Consider the following 21,522-nt stretch of genomic DNA (forward strand, 5'->3'; position numbering starts at 1 on the left):
GCAGAAGTTGTGGCCACTGGAGATCAGTAGGAAAAGGCTGAAGAGGCAGGAGAAATGATGTAATCTGGGAAAGTGAGGTTTTAAGTTTGGAAAAAGAGGGTTTGAAGAGCCTGCAGGTTGCTAATGAGGAAAGAAGGGAAAAGAGGCTGGATTGAAAAGAAACCAAATGAGCCTGAAACCCTGGAAGGAATATTGCAACTGGAAAAGGCTGTAGAGGGAAAGGAGCTAAGAGGATGAAGAGTCACTAGAGGCTCTAAGAAAAGAGACATTGAAATCCTGAATACAAAATTTTAAAAGAGCAAGTCTGAGAAAATAAGGATAAGGTGCTTCCTTCAATTAGGAAGACAAAGTTGAGTATGAGCCATATCCATGCAAGTGTTGAGATATTAGTAACTGGAATATTGGAACACTTTTCATTTAGAAAATTTCTCTTAATGACACGAGGCTGATTGTCTTTGACAGGAGGGGTTGGCAGACAGAAAGCTCTCAGTACTCAAGAGGAAAACCAGAAGACAAATTTGGGAGAGATAGCACAGTTCATGATTACTTGGATTTCAAGAGTGTAGAAATGATGAAAAAGAAAACAGAAAGTGATATTCTCGTTCTCTAGACTTTCCTATAAAGTCTAGAACAGGAAGTTTCTATATTTTAGAACCATGTCTTACACATCTTACAGTACTAAACAACATGAAAATTAGCTAAAACAGATCAGTTTTAGGAACATATGCCACCTTTTAAATTTGCCTCTAACTGCCTAGAGAAACCCTTGCTATAAGAGCAATTGCCCTCATCTGTTTTGCAAAACACCATTTCCAGAACTGAAGCTTGGTCTCATTGAAACATAGATAAATATTTGTGTTCAGATGATGAATTCACTTGCTTGTTCTAAAGATTCATTATTTGATTCTGCATCTCTAAGAAAAACAAATTTGCACAAAGGTTTATCACTACTCCATTTCAATAGTGCACAGAAAACTGAAACTGTTGGAAATGCACAACTGTGCTTTATGCAACAAAAGCCTATTTATAAATTATGACTCTATACACAATATGCCTTGGGGATTGTTCCTGTTCTAATCAAATACTTTTGCAAATTTCTTGCCAAGAACTGAAAAAGTATTTACCTGTAATAGTAAGGTGAAAAAAATGATACTATCAGGTAAAATATGTTTTCACATACACTGTGGATGTTTTATTCACTCACTAGCCAGCTTCTAAAGGTTCCACAAAAAATTAAATCACATAGCTTAAATATTTGTCTGCAAATAGCACTGGTTAAATAACTCTGCAACATCTGGTTTCCTTTTCTGTTTGCTATTTGAGAGCTTTTTCTGAGTATAATTAATCCTTATAAAATGGGAATAAAGCAAGTTATTGTCTTTTGGAAACTGATGAAGTACATTACAACTACAGAGAAAGGGACTGTACTTCATTCTGCACAGCAGAGTTAAGATGCCCACAAAGAGGAAAAAAAAAAGTTTATGTTCATGTGAAAATGGTACTTGGAGCTCAGAAGTCTAGATTCACTTAACAAATTTAGTAAAATGAAGTACTTAAAGTAACCACAAAGCAGAAGTGGAGAATTTCAGCAGAGGGACAGTTTGAAGAGTTGGAAAATAAAAGCGCAGACACACATGACAGGACAGTTTCTGTCTGCCTTGATTTTCCAGGGCTCTGTGCCAACACAGACTGAATTTGTGGCCCAGTACAGATAATCAAAGTGAGAGAAAAACCCAACATGTGAATGGTGCTTCTATGGGAGCTCTGGTAACATACACAAGTATTTGCATGTTCATGACAGTATTGATCTAAGATCAAAAAAAAGGTTTTGTCCTCCCTGTATCTGTCAGTCTGCACAGGAGAACAAAGCCTCACTCCTAAAAAAATCATCTTTGAATTGAGGATTCATTACTGTAACACTTCAACCAGCAGACCTTGACAGAGCAGCTCCAAACCAAGCTGTTTAAAAAACTCTACATCAAATAAAGTCTTTATTATGTTAATTACAGTAGGCAAAACTAACATATCCCAATCTTTCTTTTAGAAATAAAAAAAAACAAAACTCTTGCCTTTGTTCTCCATAAACATAGGTTTAACATAAAAAGGTCAACAAAAGACAGTGAATCTTGTTGAAAATACTGGTTTACCTCCTGTTTCTGTTACACATGAAAAACAAAAACCACTTAAGAAAAATCAGAAGAAAAACTAAATTTAGCAAAACAGTCTTTCCTACTTGTCCAGTTGAGGTACTTGATCCACACATAAAAATAAATTAATGAATGGATTTTTTTCTCCCCTTTAAAATCAATTCCTTCACCTCATCAAAATCACCAAAGGAGACTCATGTTGATCAGCTACATACATATTTATAATGCATAATAAAATATTATCTACTTTACATTTCTGTTTTGGGGCTTGATCTGATTTTGCTTTGTAAACACAGTCCTACATTCATAACTTTTTTCGTGACCTTTTATAATCAAAGCTTATTTTATATTTCAACAAGATATTACCCACAAAAGGATTCAGACTTCATGGAAGAGGCTGGTCCAACCCCTTTGCCACCTACATAAGCAACAGCTTGAACCTGAGACTCCAAAACATAACAAAGAGCATGACCTTTTTCAAGAAAACCTCAGCAGGACTCAGGATGTAACCTTGATATCCCTCAACACTTCTGACTGTACAATGTAAATGAAAGAAGAGTGGGTAATGCACGTAGGAGTCACACAGTCATAACAGACAAAGCACAAATATTCACTGTTCATTGTATTCAGTCTAATAAAACTCTTATTTTGCAACCCTTTTCATTGTATCTTTAGAAGAGTATCTAGGCCTGCTGCATACCTAGACATGTATTGGACTTTGCTTGCTGGATCAAATTAAAACCATGAATTGGCATCACCAGTTTGGCCAAAATTTATTAACTACTCTGGTATGCCACATTACACCATTTCCAAAAATCAGTTTGCTAAAGGAAATCTTCCCAGTGAAAACGTGGGGTTTTTTCAATATGCTTCAAATTTCTGCATTTTTCTGCCTCAATTTGTTATGGAACTATCTTTCATATTATCCCTGCTTTTATTTTCTTTGGTGTTTGTTTTTAAGTAGAGTCATAAATGTATTTCCATTTCATGCTATTCCCAGTTAGGAATAAAATGACGGCACTTCCAAGAAAGAAAATTACCCGGGAATCTGTTCTGCATTTGTAGACAGGAGAGAGGCACTTTGAATGGAGAAGAAGAATTAAATTAGCCCCAGATATAGGGGCTGAATACTAGCCATGTGTTTTTGAAGTGAGTATCTGCAAACCCTTTCCTACAGATCCTTTATAGTCTGAACTTTATAACAATAAAGGTATAATCTGGTAAAAAGTTCGCTGCCCTACAGCAAGCACAAAACACTTTTTTTTTTTTCCCTTCATCCAAAGGAACCACTGGTCTTTGAATAAAATATTTTTACCTTCCCCCACGGCCACCAGTTTAGAATGAAAGCATATTCCATGTTTAAGATTCTATATTTACTCAGTTTAAATATTTATGGGTGAGATGTATATACAGTATTGAATAAAACAGAAACCAGATTCATTCCTTAATGAGTGAGAAAGAATAAACTTCATATGGGGCAAAAAGCCGTACTAGAAATTGTCACTGCTTTCAAGTCAGCAGCCACAAGAAATGCTGTCTTCTCAACTACTGTACAAAATAACAAAACCAAAAGTAAGCATTAGTTTTTCTTCTACATGATCAGATTTTTATGACAAAGGTTAGAATGTTCAAAAATGTGTTTAAATTTATTCAGCTGTTCTCATAGTTTCATGTTTCACTGGGCTGCTACACTGCATTATGTTCCCATATGACTAGATTATAGCTATCTAACAGGCTGGTGAAGTTATTAGTCCAGCATCTGAATACTTGTTCAGAACCTTCTTCAGAAAGTACTGACAAGCTGAAAAAGTCAGATTGATTTGGGTTGGGTTTTTTCTAACAGGACATCCATAGTATTTGTCAGATCAGCACTTCTAAAGAGTGCTCTTCCTCCAAAGACCCTGATAAACTAAAAGTGCTGTTAAATCCAGTTGTAGGGAGACTGGACAGCCCAAGGGAGAGGTAATGGGATACAGAGACTTTAACCTTTAGGTCATCGATTTAAATTCAGCTCAAGTTGATCATGACCAACACTTCCACATGATGAATGTTTGCTAGACTGTGTAAAGAAATAGACACAATAAATATTGGTGGACACATTACCAAGGTAACTGATCCCTTTTGGTAATCTCAGAAGAATACCTACACTCTGACAGGCCACCAAACAGTCCTGATTCCTCTGGTTTCATGGAATCCATCACCACTGCAGGCTCAAAACAATGTCCTAACCACCATCAAATTACTTTCAACATGTTTTGGAATTTTTTTTTTCTTTCATTAAGTGGATATTTCAACCAGAAGTATCTTCAGCAGTGATCACAAATACCATAATAAAGTTGAATGTGCAAAGAATACAAAAGGCTATGCTGAAAAATGGTGTTAAATTCATTGTCATAACCCAAGTGCTACTTTCAGGCAGATTTGGTTGAACTGTTAAAAGAATGGATATAGGAAAACCAGAAAAACGCAAGACAGCTGACAGGAATAACCAGAGGCATGGAAAGACAGTTCTATATGGAGTCTGAGATTGAGATTTAGTTTAGAGTCCAGATTAACAAATGTTGCCTGGTATGAACATATAAAATAATGATTATTACAGGCATTTCTTCAGAGCCTGGGGGTTATGAATAAAGCTAAGCACAAAGGTTCTTTCCCAGCCTATAAGAATTCTGAAGATTTCAGAAAGGTCTTGTTAGTATTAGGACAAATCCTTTCACAATTTTCACAAAAGCAGAGATACCCAACCTATTACAGACAATAGTGCAGTAGTAAAGACAGTTGCCTTGGATGCATTAGATATTCAGCTGGATTTAAGTCTCTATTCAGCTGGATTCAGAAAAGGAAATTGAACCAAAGTCGCATGTCTTAAAGGATAATGCCCTAACTATTAGGCTCTGGGCATTGTAATGCAGATTTCTCTCAAGGTTGCTTTTTGAGCAGTTCCATTTCCAATAAATTATTTATTTGCTATTTGAAATTAAAGCTTTCTAAAGGAATTTTTTAAACTACCCTAGGCATGAGAAAGGTTTTAGGTTTGATAAAGAAGCAATTTCTATCACAAACTCTGTTAACTTAGAAAAATCCCTATTAGCTTTAGTATTTCCAAGAGCAGATGCAAAAATTTCACACATTTGTACACAATCTTTTTCCTTCGTGGCAACACTAAAAAAAGGACAGCAAGACCATGCCATGAGATCTTTTCCTCACACATCAAGTGATTTAAGGCTGAGGAGTCATTGCTACTAACATACACAAATCAACCTCTCCCATAAAAAAAAAAAAAAACAAAAAAAACCAAAATATGTAATAAAATTAAAAATGCTTTCATGTAAAATTGATCAAGGGAAAACACAACAGCATTCACGCTACTTTTTTTTTTACCTAACTCAGAACAAAGTTGACTATTTTTATAGCGGGGAGGATACGGTCTTTAATGTGGGCTTTCACTAACATATGAGTCATATTTACAGTGATTTACTTTTACCCTTCCAATCTATAATCTTGGAAGTATGCTGTTCCCAAATGAAATAGCAATTTTCATGTGATTGGAACTACAAGTCTGTTTTTCTTAGATTGTTCTTCTATAGCTGATTTTGTATTTGACTATTGCCTCCATCAAGATGCTTACTGATCACATCTTTTAGTTATTGTAGCTGCCTTATGCAGGGCTTCCCAAATTACAATGATGGAAACCAACCAAAGTCATGTAATGTAGTTTATCCATAGTTATATAAAAATTTATTCATTTTTGAAGACCTCTACTCATCTCCCAAGTTTACCACTCCACCACCTCTGTAGCAATGTTTTTTCCTCCCCCCTCCTTCTCAGTTTTCCCATTCTGGCTTTTATCCAGTTCTCTCTACCTTTCTCTGTCATCGTGTGGGTTACTGCAGAGTGTTTTTTAGCTATTTATCCCAAATTCATACCAGTGGTACCTAAAGACCCCCTTTAAAACACCCACTCACACCCACTTTAAAGCAATTAACACCATGCTAAGCAGTTCCCTGCACCAATGCACACAGAATCATTAGTATGATTACAATCTTTATCAATTTAACTTCTGTTCACTGGGAAAGGAGAGGCATTAATGTTATACTGAGCAAATGGTAGCCCTGCTAAAGCCAGATTATGTGACAGTGAAAGTCCTGTGTGTGGAACCAGAAATGCTGCCAAAGGAACTGCAGCTAAACCATGAACAACTGGGTACAGGCTGCATCCTTCCCACTTCAGTGTTCTCTTACTACATAAAAAGTTTCCTTGCAATGAAATAGACACTAGAATGGCAGAAAAAGACTTGTGTTTAAAACCAACCACCTGTCATGAATAAAAGTTTCTATTCCCACCTCCACCACCCCAATTCACCACATTACAAAGCAGAAATAGTTCACGTTTGGATACCAAACTATGTGATACACCTACTACCAGGAAAGTAATTTGTAATGAATCAAATATTTCACCAGAGTTTTAAACAGGTAGAAACAACCATAGAGAAACTGCCAAGGAAATACACAATTCCAATTTCATACTATCTGTAGGTCTTCAGACTAAAAATAACACACAGATGTCATTTTCAAAATTAGCATTCTTATTGAAAAGAAAACCATCCTAGTTGATCTTAGACATGGACTTATTCACCAGAATAATACCACTGAGGCAGATAAATGCATTTGCATGAATAAAGGCCTGCACTGCAGGACTTCATAAAACATACATATGAGACAAAAAAAGAGCCCAGGAATTAAGTCAGTAATTTTGACAAACATTTGTTTCATAACTGCAATGCAGTCAACTTAGTTGGCTATTCCTAAGTTCAGATCTAATACACATTGCTGTACAGCACTGCCTGAACAGCATTAATGTCTTCAAAGCAATTTCACTTTTTAAGCTTCAAAACACACTGTTTGTCTCTGGCTCATAACTGTTGATGCACTTTTGAACCACAAATTCTTCTTGTCATCTTGCCTAATTATAACACATTTTTTAAAACATAACTTTTGTTTGAAAAAACAAGTTCATAAAATCTCTCAGTTCTACATTCAAAAGAGCTGTTAAATTAAACTAAATAACAGCCTAAAAATGTAGGAATTCAAAGAGAAGAATTCAGACATGTGTAGCCAAAATAACGATCCTGGAGATGTTCCTACCTGGAGATGTTTCTGATGGCCATAATGGTTTTGATGGTAAGACAGGCCAGACCCAGAAGCTGCATCTCTGTTCAGGGTTTACCTGCTCAGCCAGGGTCCTTCATCTCATGGCTCAGCTTGTGCCCAGTCCTGTGGGAGCTGCACAGCTGATCTGAGTTTGACCCACCAGGCACTCTCAAAGCCAAACACCAACCAGGTGGGCTCCCTACAAAATGCTTCAGGTGCTGTTTCTTTCTAAAACAGCACATGAGCACCAGTCATTCCCAGCCTAGCAGCAGCTCTGCTCATCCCAGAAACCAAATCCCCTGGTCCCATTCCTTCTTCAGCTCAAGACCCAGCAATGCCCTTTAGCAGGACGGACAATTCTGCTAAATTCCAGATCAATCAGTTGGCTACAGGCTGCAGTAAATGCTGGGGCAACGAGAGGGAGATATCAAAGTTCCACCACCGAAGCTCCCTCATTGTACAGAAAATAATTCAAGATTCATTGGGCTGGAGAAAGAACACAAGAGGGAGCAAGAGTCTGTAGCCTAGTGATTTGGGCACTCAGCTGGGAAAAGGAGTCCTGGGCTCCTGGCCTGTGCTCCATAGAAGGTTCATGCAATTTATCTAACAGCCTTTCAACAATCTAAGTCTTAGCTCGAATCTGGCCATGTTTTCCTTCCTGATCCAAGTCTATAAATAACACTTTGTTTGCAAATACCAACATATCTCTTGTACGCTCTTAATGCTAAATTTTAAATAGGAAACATCAATAAAACTGAAATGTGCCAAAATCTGAAAGCTTATTTCATATTCACTTTCCTTTATAATACTTAAAATACAAGAACTTACTTGTGATCAGGTTAAAAATACTATTAAAATGCAAATACATGGTTTTACCTGTGTCAATAATGCTGCTTTGAACCACTAAATTGGAAGTTATTTTTTCATCTCATCTTTCTCAGGATGAGGTAAGATTTTTTAAGAAGTTATAAAAATAGTAATAGCCTTCTAACATCTTTATTCTGCTCAGTTTCTGATTCTCACTTTAACAGTATTTTCATTTGCTGGTTCTCATTCCCTAGAACAACAGTGCAATGTCATGCAGGCGACTTTAAATCCAAGCAAGGTTACCCTGAAATTCCCACTCCAACAATTTCATGGACATATTTCTGGTTTTGCTAAACATTCTTTTCATAATAGCTTCATTTTGGGCCTAAGCCTACATAACAGGGTCCCTTTAAATAATATTCCATGCCTTGAAACATATTACAAAAACTGTTATATCAAGGCGAGTTATGCAAGGGCTCTCTATGGTTTTAGCATATTTACTCTGTCACGCCATGTGTGAGACTGCAGCCTCCACAACAAAACCTTTACACACTGAAGTCATTATCTCTGTGAAGTCTGCAACTGGCATTTAAAACTTATTGATGGCCTGGGTATTGGTGGCTCAGTAGGCAGCACTCTTGCCGGAGGCCCAGGAGGTCAGGGGTTCACATTCTGCTCAGAGAACAAGTTGGACATGTTCCAGGTTTGTGTGTGGGCTGTGCTACACTCCTGAAGGGGCAGTCCTTAGGACAGTAAGTGAAACCTTGGCTTTTTGGGGATATCAAAGTTCTCCCACAAAGGGAAGAGGAAGAGTAAGAAGAGAGTTTAACAAGTGAACGAACACGATCGTGCTGGCTGGGGACCTGGATTTGGTTGTGCGCTAAACACAGAATGGTCCAGATAGAGTACAGTGAACAGCTTTAAAGAAGCTGCCACATTTCAGTCTCCGTGGTCAGCACATGTTCAAGGGAGAGGTACAGACTCCAGGCATGCTTAGTATCAGCCAACTTCCTCAATTCAATTTCACACCACAGAACTATGAAAAATGCATGTGCAGTTGCAGCAAGTGAGCAGTCCAAACAAAAACACTTCAAGACTGGAGCAGCTTCCACTCATACTATACAATCACTGAAAAAATATCCAGCCAAATATCCAAGTCAAAACTAGCAACACATATAGAGAATAATATAAATCAAGATTCGACCTGCTCTGGTGTTAAACTTTGATACTTGAATATCCCAGATGTCTCCCTCCTCCTCTTCTTCTTTATAGACAGGTAAAGATGGATCTCTTGAAGGAACTGGGGATCACACTCTAGGCAAAGGTTGGACAGGTGATCAATGTACAGCATGAGATTGTGCCGTGGCTATGTGCCTCCAACAGTGACTGGATCATCTGGTTTAGAAAAACAATTCAAAATTGTAATATTTTCTAAAGCACTTATAAGGGAAAAATTAGTAAAAGGGAGAACATGTAATTTTTACAACATGGAATATATCGCACAACATCTTTCCATAATTATATATTTAATTTCAAAAATTCATTTATTTCCTATTTAACATTTAGTTCATTAACTTTTCAGTTCCTTAGAAGTCAGTCTTGAGAGGATTGCACCCCATTTCCACCGATGGAATATGTTCAAAAGTTACCAGTGTGATATAAAGTTACTCTTGTAAGTATCAATATATATATTTTTGGCATCTAGATTTAGACATAACCCTACAAAGTGCCAGGGCCAGGCCCAGCCCATTCCTTAATCAGGTTTTGGGGCAAGCCAGTATTTATCAGCCAACTGGGCTTCTACTCTGCAGTGCTCTTCAGGAGGTAAGCACAGAGGTTAATGTTTTGTTAATGAAGATACATCTCCCAACATTCCCTTCTATGTCAATACAATGAAAGAGCATTTTCTAAAGGACCATTCAGAGAACTTGAATGATACCTTTTCTCCCAACATTTAGGAACACCATCTTTTATTTACCAATCTTTTACATGGTGCCTTCTTTTTATTTTTTTTACCATCATGGAAAAACAAATACTGCCCTCCTTCCCAGAAATATCCATTAGTATAATGGATCTTTAGGTTTACATTTGGTGAAATCAACCTGTATTTACACACAGTAAAAGAGATAATTAATTACAAGCATCATGACATCTTTAGGCTTTCACACAATTAATGTATAAGCAACGAGCTGCTTAAATGAAACAAGATATTGATGGCATTATTTCAAGTTCAGAAACAGAGGAACTCCTAATATAATCCCAGTGCAAATTTGCAAAGAATTACGTGTTCATTTTGTCACTAAAATATGAAAAGGAGCTATTTCAAGGAACGAAGGATGTCCTCTTAACCTGCAACAACAAATTTGTTTGGTTTTTTCTCTTCTCAGTAAGAAAGCAATTAGGATTTTTTCCAATAAAAATATCCTTGTCCATATATAAACACTCCTGGTAATCATGTAATTACCTTACCCAATCAGATTAAATTGCTGTCAGTTGAGTTCCCACCGTTGATTAACTTTTGTGTACTCTGAACCTAAATGAAGTCTTTGGTAAAGTCACTTAGTCATTTACAAAGGTGTCTCTATGATCTCAAAAAGGGTAACAGCAGTATATTATTTACTATAATCATCAAATATCCAAGGTCAAAGATAGATCACAGTGGACCCCTTTTTTAAAACCCAAAGAAACACAGAATTAAACTATGTTGCTTATTTTTGTGTTTCTTGCCATGACTTCTAAATGTAATAGTAACCTTTGACCCCCCCATATTAAACACCATAATTATGTAATTAAAACTAATTATGCAATTTAACATACATATTTTTGTCCTACAACAGGCAGGTCAATTACCTCACTCATTGACCTTGGAAGCTTTCACAGTTTAAACAAAACAATGAGGCTTTCAATTAATTTTAAAGTACAAACAGAGAAGGAGCAGCAGAACCACAAGTCCTCGCACTGATACTGCATGGAGGGATCACTTACAAACCTCTTCATTTTGGATTCCACAGATTAAATCCCTTGATAAAAGCCATTAAACATCTTTCTTCCATGTTGCTATCATTAGAAATGTTAACACATTTTGTGGACAAGCCATAAATGCATGTTATTTGCTAAATGCAAGAAAGGAGACCAAGTAATAGGTTTGCTTTGTCCCACTTCTTTTCTTCAGTATTGTTTCTCTGCTTCCTCCCACACTTCATTGCCTCTATCCCTGTTTCAGCACCTCTTTCTGAAGTCTCTTTCTTTCCCCTGTTTTCTTCATTATCTTCTCCGTTCCATTTCTAGTGGTAAAGTTTATCATTGTATCAAACTACTGTAGCTGTTGTCTTCTCCAGTTTCCATCCACATCCCTGACCCCATTCACGGGGTTTCTCAGCAGGTCTTGGCACCAGGTGCCTTCTGATGATGATGATGATGATCCAGCTGAGAGGGAACTAAAATTTAGCATTAAAAGCTAAAGCTGAAGCAAACATGGTTCATGGTCTAAAATGAATTTTCCAGAGAGGGAAGTTTGGTACAAGTGAGAGAAAATTTATGAAATTGCTGAAATATGTTTCACCTCGATAATATCTTTTTTTCTCTTTAAACACTTAGGTAAGCTCTATATACTGCACTAAAGGTTTTCAAATTGTACAAGAGAGACTCATGTAATATTACATTGTGTCCAAAGAATTTGTTCAAAGAATAAAATTAGCATTATCATTTAACCACATGTTTATTCTTCAGTAAAGCAAATTCCATTCTCTAAAGAATAATTCTTAAAGCAAGTACAAGCCCAGGAGCTTGACATTAAAAAGGATCATGTTCTGCTATCCTGCTTCTTTCAGTTACTATATTGACCACAAATAGATTCAGCAGAGTTAATAAGCTTAGGTGTGAAGTAAAGGGACAGACCACATATATACATAAATACTCCCTATATATATATATACACACACCCTATATATATATATATATATATATTCATGCATACATACATATACCAATCATGCTTTATGTTGTTTTCTCTAAACCTTGTTTCATGTGGGGATCAGAAAATAGCTACTGGAAAAACACATGAAAATCTTTCCTGACTTCTTGAAAGTATGGCAAAAATACCTAATGTGCACTTTGTGCTTTGGTGTCGTTTCTAACACCATTTTTGGAGTCCTTTCAGTTCTCTGGTTTAATTAGGCCTGACTTGCACAAGGAGCTTGAAAAGATTTCAGTAAACCCTTGACATAATGGAAACAAGGAGCACTGAACTCTGAATGAGGAGTTACAACAGGAAAGAAACAATTTAAGATGGTAGCAGGCCTTATTGCAACATTAAACCTCAAATTGGATCTGATTTACACAAAGTAAACCAATATATTGAAATAGTGCCCCAAACTTCTGGACAAAAGTTTGAAGAAAAATAATTCAGTGCATGTGTAGAAATTCTGTCCAAGGGACTGGAGGAGATTATTCCTTATATTCTCATTTAACAAAAAGGTTCCTTCTGTTTTGAACGGAACATTAAAATTCTAATTCAGCTCATAGAGCATCCCAAACAGAGCAGCAAAAGAATCTGTGAAAGAGCCCAAATATGGTGCTATTGAAACAGAGTGGATTAGAGGAATTGGGATAGAATCCTACAAGTGGCTAAGCAGCAGCAGGAGGTCAGCTTCACAAACAGCAGGATGCTGTTCTTGCCAGACGTGAGTGACATAATACAGGCAAAACAATCAAGATTTCAGCTGATAAATGTATGCCTGAGGAAAAGCCCTTGCTGTAGAACTTTCATAAGCAACAAATATTTAAGCAAATTCTGTAGACTTAATTTACACAGGAGAGCATTTTTTTCTTATACAAACATGTCACGTTAACCACATAGACCAGAATTCTTTATAACATAAAGATAATAATTTTAAGAGCCTAAATGTAGAAAATATAGGGGTCTTTGCTCAATTACTTAGTAAATGGATTAAACAAAGAGCTTTCACAGGTTACTGCAGCTTCAAATGTGTCCCAAGCAATTCTGTGTACCTTAGAATAATACACATGAAAACATTAGCTCCAAATATCTAGGATACCCAGAAAGAATAACAGAATTCATGTAGCCCCACTGGTTATCTATAAATTGCATATATCAGTATTATTAGACAAGTTTCAAGTCTCTGAAGGGAACAGTGGCATTTATAAGGAGACATTTATATACCAAAGTAAGATGATCAATAAATCATTTTGGTTTCTAAATGTTATGGTATTATATTAAATCATACTTTAAACATCTATTTTTCACTTCTACTATTTTTAAAATATATTCTAAAAGGCTGAGATACCACTGATTTTTCCATTTTATGCTATGAGCAATAAAAGGAAAATTTATTCAATTGCTTTTTAGCTAGGGAAGTGCAAAACATCTCGTGTAAAACATTAATCTGTCTACCCCAAATTCTTCTCTGTCTTCCACAAAACATCCTTTTGGGCTAAATACTTTTGCAAGTCTGAATAAATTGTAATTCTGAGGTCGGATTCCAGCCTGGAGCAGAGACCAAACTTCCCTTAGACTCTTAGGACATTGTGCAATAAGAATTTCTACATGGTGCAGTTGACTGTTTTCATTCAGAAATCAGATTAAGAGGCAGTTGGGCCTTTGAGAACATGAGCTACATGAGTGTTTAAGGATGCAGGACAGAGAGAAGCCAACCAGGAGCACAAGGACACGGAGCTGCCCTGCCATGGCTTGGGCAATCACATGAGACCACCATGGCATTAGGAGAGGACACTGCTGAGGACACTGCATGGCCAGAGCTCTCCTGTGATCTGACCACAAAGGGGGCATTTCATAGCCCAGGGACCATGACAGAGCATGTCTGTATTTTGGTAACTAGGTGGACATGGGAACAATCTATGGCCATTTCTGCTGGGACAGTTCAGACTGCAGGGCAGGCCAAGCTTGTGCTCCCTGGCTCCACTTGTGGATCTTGTAGCAGGCTGTCCATCTGCGATCTCAAGGCGCATGATTTCTGGAGATCTTTCACCAAACCACACAATCAGGAGTTTGAAACTACCTGGAGTCAGCCCTGGCATTCGGCAGGAGGCGATGCTGCTCCTCCCACACCTGCAGCTGTGCTGGTACTGAAGCCCAGAGCCATCCTGCTCTCATCACCACAGGCACTGGGACTCAGCTACACGCAGGGGTGTGTTGCACATTCAAACCTGCTCGGCATGGAGCAGGGCAGCTCAACAAAAGCTCATTAAGACATGGTGCTGAGCTAAAAACTGGATGCTTGGTGAATATCTGTGTTTTGGCCTTTCCCCAAATGTCTTCCCCGAACAAGTGAGAGAGGACAGCTGGAGCAGACAAACTTTCTGTACCCAAGAGATTGTTTTTCTTTCCTTTGAAGGTATTACTTGCCTGTTATTACATTTACATAAAGGACCTTTATTCTTTCCCATATATAGTAAATTGCACTCCTGTATGTGAACATTGTGTAGCCATTTCCCCTCAAATACAAAACAGAATTATCTTCACTGTCATTCAAGCCTTTCATTTTCCCCCATTACAAAGACTTGATGCAAATCTATTTTTGTTTGGTCTGGTTTATGCTGACAGCAATTAATTCTAAAGCCTCAGCATAAAGACATACAAGAATCACATATGTTTTTAATCTACAAGCAAGTTATCCAATTATTTTAGGTAAACTTTATGATCACAACCATCCTTACCAACTCTGATATGATAGGCTATTTTCTTCTTAATGGCTTAAGACTAATATACACTGCTACAGGGAATATACCCTTCAACATTCCTCATGTTTTACCTCCTGATCTTGAAATAATAATATAGTCAATGAGCACATTTTGTTTATACTTGTTAGTAAAAAGTCACTAAAAGCATGCTGGGAAATAATATTCCATGCCTTAGGACTCAAACAATTTCTCTTTATAAATAGAGCTTGTGTAAATCACAGACAAAGTTGACAAATTTCATGGATTAGTCATGGTGAAAATATCAGATTTAAAACAGATTAACAGGAAAATCATATTACAATTCTGATTACCCAAATTCTGCATGTTGGTGAAGAATGAAATGAAAAAGTAGTGATAATTCTGGAGCCAATCCACTAAATTACACTTGCACTGAGTTGCATACAGAGGGTAAAGATTCCTTGTTAACCTTGTAAAACCTCTGAAATCTATATTTAGCTACACTGGAATAAGAACATCACAAGTTATAGAGATTATAGCACATTGAAACTATTTCAGTGCATTTTTCCATCAAATTATGCTAGCATGAAATTATTTTGTCACCTCATAGAAAAAAAAAATTAGGGAAGAAACTAATTTGAAGTTAAAGCTTCTATTTTCTCAATTATTTGTATTTGGTGCATCAACTTAAAAATGAGGGAAATAATATTTGAAAGAAACCCCACTTTAACAGAATATCCCATTATTCCTGTAAAAATATAAAATTCATAACTGTGAAGAACAACATTTGGAGTTAAGCAAAACTATCAGCTTTCACATAGAACTTCACGGCTTTTAAGTCTTTCCTGATGATGTAATTTAAATTGAGGCCTTATTTAAAAGAGAGGTTACACACAGCCATGTGATTCAAAGAGACTTGTTGACTACATAACAATTTGGCTTGATGCCTCCATGTCCTCCACTGAGCTGCACAGACCACTTGTCATCCTTGCATCTGAAGACAGCCAATTTGTCAGACATTTGCTTTAATTCTTTTTCTTTGTCTTCTTTACAATATCCTTCATATGCATCCTGGTCATCAATATCATATATCTGACTGGAGGATGGAAATTCATCTGTGTTTCCGTCTTATTTTCTTTGCATGCAATCCTCCTGGGTCTTATAGGATGTGCTTAATAAGAACCACATTATTCTGCTAAAGGAAGTCCTTGAGCAGACTTTGAGAAGCAGTATGGCAAATTAGTTTCAGAATGTGGAAGGTCAGGTTGGAAATAAAAAGCTGCAGTTATCTACAGTGTTTTCTGCAGTTCAGAAAGTAAGAGAAAGAGGCCTAACCTTCAAGAAAGGATTTGTTTGATGTTTTTCCTTTGGAAAGCTGGACTAATTTATGCCCAAACAATAAAGTGTTGAACATTAGCTGCAACTAATTAAAATTAGCTTTTAGTTAAATTCACATTTGTAAGAAATGAACAATCACACTTCTCTTCCAACTGCATTTAAATGTTTTTGTTTCCACAAACACAATGTTGTTTGCAACAAATTCTACACCACTCAAATATTTAAATTTAAAAGCGTGCTTGAGTTTGAACTTAAATAGCCCTCTGCTTGGGACTGCCAGGTTTATGGGTGTCCTTGCAACCTTAATTCTGCCCCCTGGTGTCTGTAAATTACGGCTATTTCTAACTAATGATCACACGTTATTTTTCACTCTGGGGTCTGTGTCCCTCTGTCCACAGGACAAATGTTCCTCACACAGTGCAGTTGCTTTCAGCACTACCAAAGTTTTTAAAATGCTGCTTTTGCTAAGCATCTCCCTGGAGCTCTAGTGCTGCTTGCTTCCTGGGCTTGCCTGTGCTGCTCACCATCATATCTGGATCTCTCTAGAGCACTAAGAAGCCACTTTCTTCTTCGTGATAGGAGGAGAGCATTATTATCTGTGTGGGAAAAGACAGTGCACAGACACCGGGCACAGGTTCAAAAGTCTTTGTTGCAGATGTCTTGGTCATTTGCTCTGATGTATTAGGCTTGCTAGTGTAAAGTTCTTCAGTTTTTATAGGCCTTTCCATTTTTAAAACAGTTGCATAGACTTCAAGATGCTATATTTGACACATCTCCATAACATAAAATCGTATTTTTTATTTTCCTCACTTTGTAGATGTGAAAAAATTGCTTTTTTTCCAGCAGCCCAGAAAACTGCGAGAGATGGCCTAAAGCTCAGAACCTCTCCTGCTTCAGCTCTGGTTCTGCTCCTGATGACCAGACACTCTTCCTGTCACCATGGCAGAGTTTTTATCACCCTGAAGTTGCTGAGGGTGCTCTCTGCATCTCAGACAGGCCCTGACTGAATTAAATAGAATTCCACACCACACCCATTTTTTGCTCTACCCAATTTTTTAGCACATAAGGAATCTGAAGAAGGAGCATGGGTAGGGCTAAGTTGCCCAGTAACACAACTGCTTGTCTGTCCCACAGTTACTGTCCCAGTGAAAATGCAGCTCAAGAATGGAGTCAGCAACGGGGAGCAAGCATGGACCAGCAGTGAGTGCTACAGAAAAGGCAGTAAATGGCTGAGCAACTGAAAAGTGCATCAACTTGAAACCAAAAGGACACCTAAAAAAAATATTTATATGAGTTACTTTAAATCTGGCACTTTCCAACTTCCAGGTTTTCAATTTGCACATGAAAATCCATTTAATGAACCACTGTCTTGCAATATGTATTTGCTACATTAAAAGATGAAAGTTACAGACAACTTTCATGATGGCGTGTGAATATCAGAAGCAAAGTTTGAGTTTTTAACAGAGCTGAAATACATGTACACACCATTTAAAATAGACCTGCTGCTATTGGGGATCACCTTAAATCAGTGTTGTGCTCTGAAAGAAATTCTACCTTCTATAGACCTGAGCAAATGAAGGCATTTTAAATTGCTTTGCTTATTGTTAATGCACACTGGAGCACAAATCCATCCCTTGCTCTCTGAACAAAATCTGAGTGCCCTCTGGAGCTGTCATGCAAACCAAAGTACAGTGAAAATAGCACTGCTGATTCTTTAAATCTACCAGTTTTCCTTCCCTACTTTGAAAGAAATCTGACCCAAAAACCAGCTGGTCTTTTCAGGAGCCTTTTTGCTGATTCCCCAGTGCAGATTGGAGCAGTGCATTTGGTCAGGTTAAAAGTCAGATCTACCCTTTGCTTTTACCCTCTGGCTCTCAATCACACCCATAGACCTCAATAGATTCCTCATGATCTAACATCTGTAAATTAAAATCAGCTACAAAATTTAACTAAATGAATTTATTCATAGAAGCAATGAATGCATCATTAAGATGCAATAATAGTCTCAGTCACGTCTATCAAAAACTTTCTATTTTCTTTGGCAAAACCAGATTAAAACTGAAATGGTATGAAAAATCCAATTTACTCTTCAGTAGTGAGCTTATATGTCTTGTGTTTGTACTTCATTCTCCTCAGTCATGAAAAATATTACAGTCAGGTTTTGGTTTTTAATACTTTGCAAGAACTGCAAAAGACATGTTTGATTTTCTATTGACACTGAAATGAGAAAAAACCCCCACAATGTTTACTTACAATTGCAAACCAACCCACTCCCCTCCAAAATAACAACAAAGAAAAATCCAAACGGAAAAAAACAAACAAACAAAAGCAACCAAAACAACCTTGGACTACATTTGGTCAAAACTTTGACATAATAATCTATTTCCCACCTTCTCATATACTGAAAGAAAAAGTAATCCATGTTTGTGAAGTGTTTTAATGACCTCAGATGAAAACTACAGAAATGCAAAGCAAGAATGATTGTTGTTCTGATGATGAAAATGTCTTATTCTACTCCCCATGTTCATTGCCTAAAGTAACACAGTGGGTAGCCTGTTATTACTAAAGGAATAAACTTTTTCATCAAACACTCTTTATAAAAATATTTCCCTGGAAATGTAACACAGCATGTAGCAAGACTACTACAATTTTCCATCAACTATGAGTACAAGCAGCATAGGTACTGTTTTTAGATAATTTCACCCAAGCCTTTTGGCAACAGTTCCTCTCAAGGAAACCTACATTAACCAGAAATTTAGAGTCTGTTATCCCCAGGCCAGCTTCATTGGAATTTTTAATATGGCACTGTCTATTCAACAGTTGTGTGTAAAATGCCAATAAAGTGGCCAGAAAAGAGCTGAAGGGCTAATTGCCTTTTAACTCCACTGCGATGATAAAGTCACGTAGAAAGAAAGGAAAAACTCCCACTGCTTTAACAAGTTTATCTGACTGCCACTTTAACATTCTCTGTCTGCATGCACTTTAGTGCATTCACCAATAAAAGGATAAAAGCATTCAAAATCCTGTACCCTCAATAACTAAGAAGTCCAGATTCAAAACGTCTGCTCTGCTGGAATCAGCCCATTAGGTCAGCCAGATTTTTGCCTGGCCCTTGATTTCAACTATACAGTATGTACCAGCAAAAACATTTCCTTTTGATGCAAAAGATTATAAATCCTTAGGAAACTGGAGTGAGAGAAGAAAAGGAAGGATACCATTTTGAAATAGTAATAAAAAGCAGAAAATGCTTCTCACAGATGAAGAGTGAAACAGTACCAATCAAGCCAGTGGTGAAAATCCCATTGACCTTAAAAGGTCAAAGAATTAACTTTAAAAAATGAAATACAGGAAAGTATAGCATAATTTAAAAGCTGGATAAACATATAATTTTCACTTCTCAGTTCCCTTAAGTACATTTTATATTATTCCCTTCAATACTTTCCTTTTCCAAAATCCACTTTTATAAACATGATTTCTTTCATCTGAACAAGAATTTCTACCTAACTCTGCCTTTCTGCACTTTCTTCATGGTATAAATGCTTATTAATCCATAATTAAAAGTAGACATTGAATAACATCACTTATGGAAGTCAGTGCTACAGACAAAAGCCGCATTTTCCTTTGCCAGCTGAGTGATGACCATCCTTGTCCTCCTTGATTCCACAAAATGAGACAGTTGTTAAAAAAACATTTCACAGAAAGATTGAAAAGAAGAAATTAGTGGTCATTTAATTTTTTCTAGACCTGTGTTTTGACTTTCACCAGAGAAGGAACACAGTCAGCTCTGATAGTGAATTGACCTGTTCCACTTAATAAAATAAAAGCAGCAGTAGAGGCATTGTGATTGCCAGCTGCAAACCACTGAGTGTTGTTTTTTTCTATTAAAAATCTCTTCCATGTTTTTCTTATTGTAACCTGGAAAGAGTACAAAATCCAAAATCCAATGGAATTTCTATCTAAAAGAACACTGTTAACACTGAGAGTTCCCCAAGTACTCACCCAAGCAAATGTTGTATCAGATTACAGTAAAATTTAAAAGCAGAAGTTCAAACTAAAATGAAGTGTCCTTCAAAACAGACTCATGTGCATCAGCGCTTATGCATTAATGCACTTATTTCCATACAACTCTGCATTTCCCTTCTCCATCACTTTGTAATTTGTTCCAGATTTTGTGATTTCTTTCAAATTTGAAGGTACATTGTTCCACATTTGAGTGATGAAACACTGAACTGGATGGAAGTATACTGAAATGTTAAAGGGAGAAGGAAAACAAAAATTAAGTTAAATTTTTAATTTATAAGGTAGTAACAAGTGAAAGAAATAAAACAAAAAAGCAAAGAAACATCTCCTAACAAATAAAGAAAATGTAGTGTTCCAGGAGACCCAGAGTGGTCATGTTCACAGTACAAAACAAACAACTTTGCTGTCCTTCCAAATTTAAAATGCCAATACCTAAGGGAAGCAATGGATTTCTCCCTAACAATACACTGCTTTTAGGTTGTCACTGCAGTTCAGGGGTATTCTTAAAGCTTAGATCTTTCTTACTAGATTAGAAGGCAGAGTAAACTAAAAGATCAAGCTAATCTAGGATAAACTTCTTTTCCACAGTTCAAAGGCATTGGCCTTTCCACAGGTTCAATTGCAGGTTTCTTTGAAGATGTGCCCTAAAGTTCATTAAAGAAATTTCACTGACTTGAACTGATTTCAACATTAAAAAGATAATGTGAGAGCTTCATTGCCATAAAGAACCTGACAGACTGACTTTGAAGCTTTTTTAGGCGGCATTAATTTTTTTATTCCTGGACTAAAAGCCTTATTTAAACATATCTTTATGTTTAAATCCTCATAAATACTTTAAAAATTAATAGAAAAAAACCCTTGGAGACACAGATTTTTTTAAATTCCAGTTAAAAAAAATCAATACTTAATTATTTCTACTGAATTCAATGTCACCATCATTGATGTTTTTCCCCTCACTGACGGTACTTAACAACATTTCCAGTTGGTGCTGCACACAGTGCTTAAGCAGCATCTCATCTGTGCAGAGAAGTTTGAAAATAATCATATGGCAAGAAGAAAAGAACTGCAGGCTTTAACAATATAAGATTTAGACAGTTGTACTTAGCCTTTGTCTTAATAACAGGTCCTACACCGCCTGTGACAACAGTAATGGGAAAAAGAAAATATTGCTTAAGGTTTTGTCAACATCTGCTGAAATTCAGAGACACACATTTTCTGATTTTAACTCCAGAATTATAGTTGATGCTTAAGATAAACCTTTGGTTTCTTACATTAGGATAAATGCTCATCTCTTTATTCAGAAAAGAAAAACGAAACAACAACAAAAAAAAACCCCACAAAAACAACCCTTCAAACATAACTTGCAGATTTATGAAATAGCT

General features: G+C 36.7%; 1 protein-coding gene across 10 annotated transcripts in view; it reads right to left on the reverse strand.

The window, feature by feature from the left end:
- Positions 1 to 21,522, reverse strand: part of ERC2 (ELKS/RAB6-interacting/CAST family member 2) — a 401,773-nt gene that overhangs the window by 48,404 nt on the left and 331,847 nt on the right. For 9 of the 10 annotated variants that reach the window (XR_010028823.1, XR_010028829.1, XR_010028825.1 and 6 more), the window contains one exon: positions 9,309 to 9,499. The exons of the other annotated variant lie outside the window; for it this stretch is intronic. The gene's annotated coding sequence lies outside the window, so the exon portion shown is untranslated. The remainder of the gene's footprint in view (positions 1 to 9,308; positions 9,500 to 21,522) is intronic. 10 annotated transcript variants of the gene reach the window in all.

Source organism: Melospiza melodia, chromosome 10 (assembly GCF_035770615.1).
Source record: "Melospiza melodia melodia isolate bMelMel2 chromosome 10, bMelMel2.pri, whole genome shotgun sequence".
NCBI lineage: Eukaryota > Metazoa > Chordata > Aves > Passeriformes > Passerellidae > Melospiza > Melospiza melodia.